Source organism: Glossina fuscipes, unplaced genomic scaffold (genome assembly GCF_014805625.2).
Source record: "Glossina fuscipes isolate IAEA_lab_2018 unplaced genomic scaffold, Yale_Gfus_2 0, whole genome shotgun sequence".
NCBI classification, from domain to species: domain Eukaryota; kingdom Metazoa; phylum Arthropoda; class Insecta; order Diptera; family Glossinidae; genus Glossina; species Glossina fuscipes.
In genome coordinates, this window is record NW_023998414.1 from 31,440,668 (window position 1) to 31,453,806 (window position 13,139).

The following is a 13,139-nucleotide window of genomic DNA, read 5'->3' on the forward strand; positions in this document are numbered from 1 at the left end:
TTGTTTGTTTGTTTGTTTATTTGTTTGCTTATATAAAAGTGCGGGCTGTTGTTAAATCAGCAAAACGGAAACCGGATATGCATACAAATTACAAAATGTGTTAAAAGAAACACTCAAACTTACAGAGCACGCATAAGCCACACATTTGTCTATAAAGTGTGTTTGTTATTCATGTTATGTGCGTATATGTTCGTTTGTTAGTGTTTCAAGAACACGGTTTACGGTTTTAAAACGTGGTTACATTTGTTGACGAAACAACTAACCGTAAAGGTGTTTATACGTGTTATAGTGTTAAAATTTTTAACGCAAAACCCATATGCACATGCAGTAAAAGAAAACAGTAGAGCGAAAAGGTGAAATTGATAGATAGAGATGGAAAAGGATAGACAGAGGTAGAGGCATTCAGTAATTGACAAAGAAAAAAAATAAAAAAAAAAAAATAAAAAATAATAATGTAACAGTACCTACGATCTAGGTATAGCATAGTGTATAGTGTTGTTTGCGTTAACACTTGTTATGTTAAGGGCAATGCTACAATCTTTATGCACCGGCTCATGCTTTATATGGAAATTCTTGTGTTCAGTAAATAAAAAAAAAAAATAAATAAATAAATAAAAAGAGAAAAACTGCAGTTTTCACGGTTGAGGTATGTTAAACGTAAAAACATGGGAATACTTTTTCATTCATTTTTTTTCTTTGTAAAGGCAATTAAAGAAAAAAAGCCAATTTATTTGGGTTTTAATTTCTGCTGGTACCTGTAAGTTACGACAATCATACGCGTACATACTCTCACTTGTATAAATATTACATTCACGATTGTTAACATATGCTGGTGTTGTTGCTGTTGCTGTTATTATTATTATTATTATTGTTGTTGTTACTGTTGTTGTTGTTGTTGTTGTCGTTGTTTCAAAGCAGTTGCTTTCATTTTATATTTTGTATTTCTTTTTAAGTTCCTTTTCCGTTTGTTTACTTATAATGCTTTCCACTTTGCTGAAAATTGAGTTTGACTATATATGTTTGTATATATATATGTATATATGTTTTCCATATCGTTGGAATAAGTCAATTATGTAATGATTTCCTACAGTTATGCTAGCAGTGTTTATAAATTTTACATATAAGCATAGAACTAATGCCCATATGTATATAAGCTTTTAATTAAAACAATATAAACGCTTTGTTAGTATATTAACTTCATGGTACTATTGCTGTTGTTCTTGTTATTATTGCAGTTGTTAGTTATTTTTTGTTAAGAGTTTCAAGTTAATGAGTTTTGTTATTGTTTAAAGTTCATGTTGATGTCTGGTTCTAAACAAACAATGTGAATGCAAAATGCATGCACACACACACACACACACACACACACACATTATTTGCCTAAATATTTCTCTTTATTCATTCTGCCATTTAATTCGTAGGCCAATTTATTTTAATGTGGCGTTTGTTAGCTTGAAGTTGATTACTTTACAGTGCTATGTGTTTCACAATTCACACACACATATATATAGACATATACGCCTCTATGTTCTTCCCCTTTTGTTCAATAATTGTTTCGATTATCATGAATATTAATCACTTGAAGGTTAAATGCATTTTAAATCACGTAATAAGGTGCTAATAAACTCATTTTAAATTATATCACTCATACGCCGGGTATACTGATGTTAGAATTTGTTTAAGAAAAATATCAGAAGCGTGCGAATAGAAAACCATTTGAAAGGAAACGGATTTAACAATACCTGCTGTGACATCGATGCTCGATAAAAACTATGTCCTATTTCTTCTTTCTTTTTTACGGATTTTCTTTTTTTTTTCAAAATCCATTGCAAAATACCGCGAAATTTAATAGTGAAAATGACAGGTCATTATTTTCCGATGAGAGATTCCAACACAAAAAAAAATACTTTGTCGCATGAATGTATCGTTAATAAAACTGGTCAAATGAGTTTGGTATTGTTGTTTTTCTTTTTGCCGAGTGCTTTGCAGACCATCTGTCCCATTGGATTGGACAAATTCTACTTAGGGTAAATTAAATAGAAAAGAAATAACTTTTGGAAAAGTTTCGCGTAAAGAATTTCATCTGAACTCATTTACGCAAATAATAAATGAATTCGAGGACTTCTTCCGAAAAATCGTATATGATGTAGGCCTGTAGGTGTCCATAAGTAATTATTGCCGGCTTATTAAAGTTAGCAATGCAATTTCTCTCGATAAATAATCCCGTATACATAATAAAATGCTCTTGTTCGTAGTTTACGTTTATTTGGCTACAAATCAAAAATTCTATAAATTTAATTGTATTTCTTTCTTTGCATTTCCTTGTCTGTGTTTATTTTATATAAATAAATACATTTGTTTCATTTGCCATAAATTTAAGACTTGAATTTTTATATACTTACCCCTTACTATTCTGGCACTGCTGTTATTGGATTTTATCACACCTACAATAACAAATATGTGCAATGCGATGTTAATATATATCAAAGGAATTTATTACGGTCTATGTTGCATATTATAAAGTATTAAACAAAACGAGGTCCCTTCTGACTAAAAAAAAATAAAAAAAAATAAAAAAAAAAAAACAAAAAAAAAAGCAAAGCAGAAAGCTTGAATGGGATTTAAATGTGTCAAGTATCTTGGAATTCGAACTTTTTACTGTAGAACTAGAGGATTTTGTAAGCTAAAGGGTTGTTTGAAAATATATTTGAATAATAATAGAAAAAAAAGTACATGTTAATAAAATATTGTTATTGCAATTTAAAATTTGTTGTTGTTTTTTTTTTTTTTTTTTTTTTTATTAAAGAAACTAATAATGATTTGATCGCTTTGAGGCGAATAATTATCGATTTTTGAGTGAATTATGAATGCATCGATAGGCTGATCGGGATCGTTTTTAACGTTCCATCCAATGCAATTGGAAAAGGCATCAGATCAGATCATTGCCTATTGGGAACTATATTATGTATTACAATTTTAGGCCTCTTTCGAGTTTGTTTCTGTTATAGTAAATGAATTAAACTACATTTCATGTTAATCATGAAATTATCATGTTAAGCAGAAAATCATTTTTATCTGTCGCCACAAGGTAACAAATCGACAAAAAGATATAGATTTACACTTTAGTTGACTTTGACAGGTTAGGTCGACGGACGAACGCAAAGCATACGTTGTGAATAGTGTTGACAAACAAAACGTAACGATGAAAATCAGTTAAATGAAATCAATACGGTATAGAGATGCAAACGCTAATTATTGCAGTATTACGTTGACGTTAGCCGGTAAATTATATCTTTTTAGTTTACGATGGCGTATAAAACAGTGGCTAAGAGTCTTTAGAGCGATAGTAGGGCCAGATTTAAATTTAAGCCCATGACTTTAATAGGTGAACGAAAGGGGAAAAATTTCTTTGTGATTTAAGAATATCGCAAAAAATGGTATATAGCAACAAATAAATTGTTTTAATATCAAAGGCAATTACGTGTGAATGTGTGCGTATTGAAAATAGGGATGTACTTAAAAGTTACCTACTTTGCATGTTTTGCAGATTATTAGTTAGTAATGAATTGTGAATTTATATCGCAAATTTTCAAATTCTTTCCAAGGTCTTAAGGGGGCACAAAAGTTTCAGCCCATTATTAGAACCCCACTTGTGGTGCAAAAGTTATTACGTTTGTGCGGAGGTGTGCAGCATTCAACAGGACTCGCCTGTTATTATACTCAATCACGGCTTTCTGAATCAACTTGTCAGTATGCTTGTCCGTCCGTCTACCTAGACGATTTGTTTTCTCATAATTCAACCTACAAGTCGCAATTTTCAGGATATTTTAATGACATTTGGTGCAGTATCGACATGTTTTGGCTCAAGCATATGGTATGAAAAAATTTATACTCCCATTCCATCCAATGTTCGCTGTTGAGGGACGGTGGTATTTGTTTTAGATAGGTCACTTGATTATTTACTGATCATATTGCATTGTTCAGACTATCATCCTGCGAGAAACTTCTAATTCATCTCTGTACTTTCTTGCTCTTTGAAAACTCATTAAGCTGCGAGCTAATTAGCATAGTAACGATATCTGCGTAGAGAGACATCGTTAAATTGATATAAGATCTCATTCTATTGTACTTTGTGGCGTCCTTTGCAAATCTTTTTTGATAAATACTGCGAATGGATTTAGCGATATACTGTAAGACTTGTCGTAGTCAAGATAGATTTAACAGTGGAATTAATAACTAAGAATGTAAATTGAAAATGCATCTTTCTATTAAGATTTTATGGGTGATAGATAGCGGAGAACGGATTAATAACAAACAAAAAAAAAAAAAAAAAAAAAAAACGGAAATATTTTAACTTAATTATCGTTAAAAAAATGTGAAATTAAATGAGAAATGAGGGAATATTTTTTTTTTTAATTTGTAGCATATATGCCATGCATAAGTGCCCCCAATCCGTTAAAACACAATTCTGATTTAGGCATACATAAGCAATTAATCCCAATAACAATCAGATAACTGATGAAACGAAGCACGGTACAACTAGCCTTCATAGGTAGGTACGTATGCGTGTCATTTTCCCTACTCATGCACATAAAGGAATAACCATAAATAAAACTCATACTGCAATTCATGTTTTATTCAGGATGTCTACATACGAATATATCAGCAGGGAAGAGAGAAAGGTATCTGAAAGGAGACACATGTGTGTAAAGAAATGCAATTTCAATATTCATATTTTTGTGTTTGCAATACAAATTTTACAGAAGTAGCAGGAAAAAAAAGAAAAAAAAAAAAAAACAAAAAGAGAAAAAGAACGAACAGCTTGTAGCTATAATAAATTCATCATTTTATGTATAAGTGCTGACAATAAAAAGACGATGACTATACATTATGATGATAACGATATATATATATATATATATATATATATATATATGCATTTAGAGTATAGTCTTATAAATTCAAATGGTATGACAGGCATTTAAGTGAACAATTTTTGTAGGTAAGTTTATGGAAAACTTTTTCATACTTATATGTCCTGTAAAAATTTTTTATGAAAATTTTTTCATCAAGTTTTCGATATAAAAATGACCAAAAAAACATTAAAAATTTTATGGCAAAATTCTTTTAAAAAACATTTTGTTTCTTCTTAATTTATTTCGATACAAATTTTCAATCAGTTTTCATAAAAAGTGAATCTATTGTTTTGAGAAATTTGTTATGCAAAGTTTTTATCAAGTAAGAATCTTCGATTATCAATATTTAATATATATATATAAATTTTTTTTTATTTGAAGTCCATATTGCTTAAGCTTAAAAAACTTAATAGTATTTGTCCAAGTGTTGTAGTGTAGTAACACTTACAATTACGAGTAAACAAATCGCCCATCCCCCACATTTTCACTTCGAATCGAAATTATTATTAAATCCAATTTAGGTTATAAACATAGCTTAAATTGAACTAAAGTACTATCTGTTAAGTTTTGAAAACACATAATGTTCCTGTGACCTTTAGATTCATTACAGTAGCAATAGAATAATAATCGCAGATTTGAGGATTGTTCTCACTCGGGCTCCGAGATTTTAGGTAGGAGTAAAACAATAATAGAACAAAGAAATTTAAAAGAAAGGCATTTATTAATACGATTTCCACCATTTTTGCTTAGTTACGGTTCGAAACTCTCCGCGACTCGTAAGCGACGTGTTTCTGCCTCGTACTTCTTTTTCAGCTCTTCGCATACGTGCTTAATGAGATTGAGGTCTGCGCTTCGAGCAGACCGCGTCATAGACGGCAGAGCAACGTTCTCTAACTACTGGCGCATTACAGCAATGGTATGTGGTCTTGCGTTATCATGCGCGGAAATGAGATTTTCGCCGATAAATCCCGGAAAAGGCATAACGTGCTCTACCAGTACTTCTTTAAAGTAGCGTCGGGAAGTTACATAACACAAGTTCGGCCCCTGCTTCCAGTGGTATGTTTCCCCAAACGCACGACGTCCCTCCATGTAAGACTCCTTCAGAGAGACAGCGTTACGCGAAAAGCGCACCCAGTCTTCGGTAGGCTCTTCTCCGTCCGTCGTTATCACGAAGACGCAACCTGCATCCGCCAGAGAACAGAACTACCTTCCATTAAACCATAGCCCTATTTATATGTTTTCGAGGGAACTTAAGGTCGGTTAGACTGGGGTCAACTTCGGGCAAGTTGGTGGTCCGTGCGGCCAGGCTTCTTTTAACCGTTCATCGACTGACTTCCACTCCTCTAACCACTTTCAACCACCTCTTCGTCGCTGAGTATAGTTACCGGTCTCTTGATAACGCTAGTATACACGTCGAACAACATATCGGATTAAATTTAACTGTCATGTTACTTGGTTTTGAATCTGCCCAGGTTTAATTAGTGTAATCACTTGAGATGATGCTTGGGGTATGGTATCTATTTTCATCTTCTGAATAGTCTCCTGTTTCGAAACTCACCGTAGAAATTCATATTATCATCAATAGTTCCGTGTCTTAATGAATTCGTAAATGGACAAAATTGGGCACCATTCGAAGCCCTACGTTAAACGCAATTATATTCCATAAAATACGACTATGCGATGCAAGCAGTGGTCCATGGTTAATTGTCATATCTTTTTAAAATGGACAAGTTGACGCTTTCTCTTCTACTAACGACCGCTACTGTGTGATTTTAGGAAAGGCTGAAAGCACTGTACACGGCACTCTATGCGTTTGTCAATCTTAATAAGATGTCATAATATGCTGCAAAGCATGAAAACAATTCGAAATATTGATAATAAATTTTAATGAAGGGCGTCCTTAACGAAATGTGGTATATATGCTTGAGACGGTAGACATGCAAGATGGACCTTAACTTAATTATTTCTTCAATTTAAAGTGTCAAAGTCCTTGCGACAGTTTCTGCGTTGCATGTCATTGTACGACATGACTTCAAATTGCGCTGTAGGTGAAAAATGTGCGAAAAATTTGACAACAGGTATTCGAGACTTATGTCAATGATATGATACGACTTATATTAAGGTTTGGTTTTTTGTTTTTCTCCGCATTTCGCAAAAAAATCTTTTTCATAATTCCAATATTTAATGTGATATTTATTTAATTATCTTTCTCATGTACGTATTGAAAATTTCAAACCAATAACAAGAGATATAATCAGATATCAAATATTTTATTTATGTTATATGCTTGCACAATAAGTTTAAAGTAAAACATTTATGTACGTATATGAACACATTTTCATTTGTATAAATAAGCCGCAAATGTACCAGCGAGAGTAGTGGTGCATTAAAAATGTATGCATGATGCAGTAGGTGTTTAATCAATGTTCGGCTCTTTGCCAGAAATTATAACAGATGCATGCTGCGGTCGTGTTTGCGTTAGCGCGTGCTTTTGTAAACTTTCTAGTTTTACATAAATTTTAATATAATTATATAACGTATAAGTTTATGTGTATGTATAACTATATAATAGTGATGAGTCTTTGCATATTTGCAAGCACTCAGCCTGTTGTGCGCATATATAGAAGAGAATAGGCATTTATTTTTATCAATTTTCGTAGTGTAAACGAAGCTTTTCATAAAATAATTTAACAAACGAGCAATAGTTTTATCAAACTGAATTGTATATGTATATATATATATATATATATATATATATATATGTACGCCAAAGGATACACATCCAAACGCATACGCATTTATAATTATACATATATATATATATATATGTATATATATATATATATACATCTGTATGTGTATATATAGATATAAACATAATAGACGTATGTATATTGTAAGCAACAATTATAAAAATAATAATAATAGTTTAGTGTGTAAAACAGTGATTTACAATTTGAAATTTGATTTGAAAATTGTTGAACATAAGCAAACATACGCACACACAGATATATATATATATATATATATATATACATATGTGTGGGTATATGGCATAGTGAAACAAATGCTTGATTATGTGTATCGTTACGAGCTTATGCTTATATTCTCATATACGTGTTGCTGTCTGATGTTTATTTACTTTTACACGTTTCTATTATAAATGTTAGTTATTGCATTAGTTTCCGTTAACTATATACAAGCGAGTATGTACCTATATCATTCTCTCTCTCTCTCTCTCTCTCTCTCTCTCTATCTCTCTATCTCTCTATCTCTCTCTCTCTCTCTCTTTTTTTTTGCAGCTCCTGACAACATTACCCATGATTTATGAATCTTTCGGGGAATTCAATAATAAGTGAAATAAATATTTACGGAAACAGACGACAGTTTATGTACCCACTGCATATAGGCATTCCTAGCACTCATCAAGGTTAGACCGTAAGTGTAATGGCTAATTAAAAATTCAAAAGCCCTAACATAAAATAAATGCAAATAGTTTTTAAATTACTTTCTAGTTTTCACTCCTTTGTTAGTGCGATGTTTATAGGACTTGGAGTGATTTGCAAGAGCAACACGCTGAAGATCATATTAGTTTCATTATTATCTTTGCAACATGCCTGTAAATTATCTGAAATAAATAATTTTTATAATTATTCTCAATAGTCTTTCTTGTTCGTCACAATGGCAAACAGAAAGAGTCGAGCGCGATCATTACGAATTAAATCAACGACTACGATGATGAGTAATTGAATACAATAAAATCTTTTAGGTCGCGTTACAGATTTCCCAACCAAATCATAGCGATGATGAGTAGGCCATTATTTTAAAATTGACTGGTTTAAAGGGTTCATTTGCATGCGCTGGTTAATGGAAACAATCATTACCGTAATTTTTGAAGCGTTCTTCATGTGTTCGATAATAGCTGCCCAACGGATATTATCTCTCGAAAAGCAATGATTTTTGTACGATTTTCGACACTTCAGTACAGTGATGTCTGCTTAGGCATCCAAAAAAAAAAACCATTCGCCTTGAGCTTTTAACGGGACCAACTTTGAGTAGCCTACTCAGTATTTTTCATCTCTTGGGCGTTGATTTGAGAAATAACGTTAAAAATAAGTCTTTGGGCATTCTTTTTCGTTACGCCCATGCGTATATATATTATAAATATATATATATATATTTTGCTTGTCTTTGGGCCCAACTTACTCACTGGCGATTATGAAGAAGTAATAAGCTTGCTAGTCATAATGTCAACGTCATCGTCAACGACGGCGTCCAAATCGATTTTAAATGCCCTTATTCTTAGCAATGTTTTCTTGCTCAATACTATTCTTTCTTATATAAGTAGAATACTGCGTTACCGACTTTAAGTTCCAAAGATTCTTTCAAGATCTTCAATGATACATTAAAAGTCTTCTTTGTATCGCTGAATTTAACAATAACTTGTCAATAACAGTCATTGATAGTAACAAAGGCGAGATAATGGCGTCTGCGTTGCCATCGCGAGTATACTCGAAAATAAAATTTTTTGATTAGATTCATTAGAATATACATTTCCTGCATCTTTAGATAACATCCCAAGTCATATATAAAGTTTTAATTATTATTTTAAAAGTAGCCGATTAATAATAACTTTTAATGATAGTTATCAACGATTCGGTCTTTGGTGTCCTTATTTTGCTTTCAAAAAAAAAAGAAAAAAGAAGTTTTTTTTTGTAAAACGTTAACCGCAAACTTTTTTTCCATGTTCTGAATATACATTGCATTCTTATATTGGTAATTACGTCAAGGCTGCATAATAATACTATTAAATTGCGTTCCGGTGATATTGAAGTCCAACTAGTTAGTAATTCTTCGGTTTTTTCTTTTTTTTCTTTATGTAATTAGGCTTTCGCTTTTAAGCAATTTAGTAAGCGATGGCTTTAAGAGTGACTAAGCGAATGTGTTCGCATAACGAAAGCAATAAACAACTAAAGAAATGTTTTTGCTAAGAAAATTTTTAAATCTATCATAGAATGACATTGTAATAAATACAAATCCAAGTACTTGTGAAAAAGAAATCTCACAAGAACTAACTAAACAAATAAATATTAAAGAGAAAAAGAGCAAAACAAATCTCAAAGGTCATGTCAAAGAAGTCTATGCGGCATCGCGTGGCAATTTAAACTTTGTTATTAGAGCATAACCGATGAAAAAAAAAAAAAAAAAACATTTTAATTTAGTCTCCTTTATAAGTCTTTAAGCTAATTTAGTTTTTTGTTCGACAAATTAGTTTGGAATGAAATTAATTTCTCCATGAAAGGTAACGGAAATCAACTTTTATTAGCTTTTCTACGTAAGACAGAAATTTAATAAGATTTATAAACATTTTTAGCTTATTAAAGGAGAGTAAAGCAATAATAATTGACACATTTAAACTGTTTAGTTGATGGTTAGATTTAAGATTTCAATAGCACTAGCTTTGGCAAGAAGTGTTCACAAGCCGGAGCAACGTAAAAATCTGCATTTGTTCATTTACTCCTTATGTCTATTCGACTGCCTATCTTGATTTATTTGCTTATCCTCTCATGGGTCAATCTATTCGTGCACTCATTCGCTTTATGCGGCATGAGAGCGTTGCCCATTTACTCGTTCGCTTAATAGTGCGCTGTTGTCGCGCGCCCCTGTCTACTCATTCACCTAGTTATTCTACATATATCCGTGGATCTATCTATCTGTCCCCTATATTTCAATCGTTTTCTCTTTTTGTTTGTTTCCTGGTCTGTCGGTTCTTCTGTCTCTTGCCTTCTATCATCATCGATGATGTGTCCATGCAAAAATTAGCAATTATTTAATTTAATTAATTATAAAATTAGAAATTATTTTAAGGCGTCCCGATGCAAATCAAGACTACAAAATCACAAATAGAAAATTGTTAAAATTTGCAAAAAAAATTTCAAAAATTTTATAATATTGCTTCGGATAGTTTACCGGCATATATATGGACTTAATTAGTTTTTCTTTAACATTTCGCATAACGAATAAAAAGTTCAATTGAAATATTGCTTCCAGCGGTTAATCAACCCGCCCTTGAATAATAAAAGAGCTTTGGATAGCAAAGTCTAACTACAACTTTGTTACTTACTTAAGTAATAGTAATAAAAGCTAAAAAATAATAATGAAATCTTATGTGCATGAAATTTGGACGATCAGAAAAAATTCAAGTACAATATACGAAATGATTCTCGTATGAAAACGATGAAAGCCATTACAACTAAACTTCTATGCGAAAAGAAAAAAAATTTGTATCTAACAAATTTTATGCGAAATTACACTTAAAGAAAATTCAAATTCTTATCTCTATCGGAAGCAATGCATTAGACAGATAATTGAACGCCTAAATAAACTTTTTCTTCGGGATCTGAAAATACTGCTACGTCAAGCCCTATTCGATGGAATGAATTTGAATCAAATCCAGACGATTGTCTAAGAAAACAGATTTCTAAAAATGATAGAACCCAATGACACATTCATGACACTTTATCTGTCACGTGCAATTGGGGACTGGCGAAAAGATCAGCAACAATTCGACGAAAATTTCGCAGAAAAGAGGATCAACACAAACACGTCACAATGAAGAGAGAAGATAAGTCCTCGTAACTTGCTTTTAAAAAGCTATATAAGCGAAATATGTGCGAAAGACAAAGCTAGTCGCTAGTCAAGGGAGTTATATAAAGAGAATAAAAACGACATAGGTTATGTGCGTGATAATGGAATCCTGTGCTGAGCTGCACATATTTTGACTCTTTTGGCATCATTTTCCAAGTCATTGCAGTATGATTGCTAGGATATTTTGGCAATGCGACGTGAAATGTTTTAAATTGCTTAAGCAGCATTCTGACCGCATTCCACAGCAGAAAAAGAACCAGTAGTGCCATACTATCTCATCTTAATCAAAACTTTCATATTGTGAATATTAACAACGGTTTTGTTTACTATATGATAAATCAAATACTAATGGTTGATTAGTTCAACTCGATTCAATTTATTGTTCATTTTTGATATTTTAAAACCAAATACCTAAAGTTTAATCGTAGACTAGGGCCAATTGTACAACTGTCTTTACAACCGTTAGTACACAGAAAAGGCTTTGATAGTCCACGTTGCTGCCTAATTGTGCAGAAAATGTTGAGTTATGACATGTGCTTAAAAAAAATTAAAAGAAAATCAATAAAAAATTCTGTGGATCTAGTCGTTCTTTAATAAGATTCCGCTGAGTGTAGAGTATGAACAGGATATAGTTATGTGTATTGTATTTGTTTAAATGTAACTTTGTACACAATACATCGGTTCAATATGTCCCGGGACAAGTCAAAAATATATATCTTGATGCCTTTCTCGTAGGACAGTTTGCCAGATCTTTAATCTAAAATAGACTTGACTTTCCGCAATGATGTCATGGGTTAATTCAAACATTTTCCCCTGGGAGTATCCTTTTCAAATTTGCAAAGAGTTAGCAGTGATTGCAGGAAGAGCACCTCCTTCCTCCTTCGCCATTTCTGTTCATTTTCTCGTCTTCTTCTTCATTCAATCGAATCAATAGTGCCATAGTATATATGCTATTTATTATGCTTTCGTTTTAAGACAAGTGATGAATAGGATGTCATATGTGTCACCACGTAGGTCGCACCTCTAATGGTCATAGTCTTATTGCACGACTTATATCAGTTCTATTCGACTCAATGGTGCAGTGGTTCCATTTACGAGTGTAGTAGAACGATTCTCAATCAATGCAGTGACTTTCATTGCAGCACGAAATTCTGATAGGGACCGTTTCAGGGTTATCACTTGCTGAGAATAATATGAATTCTCTGTGTCAGTCCCTGCAATTATTGACCAATGTCCTAACTGCATATGATTATGAGAAAAGGGAACAAAAAAAAAAAAAAAAGAAAAGAATTTATAAATATATGTAGTGGTACAAATGCACAATTGTTTGTATATATTTAGGTATACACAGATATATATATATATATATATATATATATATATATGCAGCACTTTTATTCTCTATAATGTTTCGTTTATTGTTCATTTGACCGGGTCCTATGCAATTTCATAGCCGCACACATATATGGGAATAAATAAGTTTTAACAAAATGAGTTTTTGCGCACACAATTGCACCATTTTAAAGTGTTATTAGTTGGGATACAAGAAGGAAGTGTGGAACAGAGAATTACGAG

At 32.1% G+C, this 13,139-nt stretch overlaps 1 protein-coding gene across 3 annotated transcripts in view; it reads left to right on the forward strand.

The window, feature by feature from the left end:
• The first annotated feature begins 448 nt into the window (after positions 1 to 448).
• Positions 449 to 13,139, forward strand: part of LOC119636117 (carbonic anhydrase-related protein 10) — a 99,845-nt gene continuing 87,154 nt past the window's right edge. The window contains exons 1-2 of one of the 3 annotated variants that reach the window (XM_038031263.1): positions 449 to 646; positions 8,219 to 8,354. The gene's annotated coding sequence lies outside the window, so the exon portion shown is untranslated. Of the gene's footprint in view, positions 647 to 715; positions 758 to 8,218; positions 8,355 to 13,139 lie in introns of those variants that run through there. The other 2 variants (XM_038031282.1, XM_038031272.1) reach the window with 2 other exon arrangements.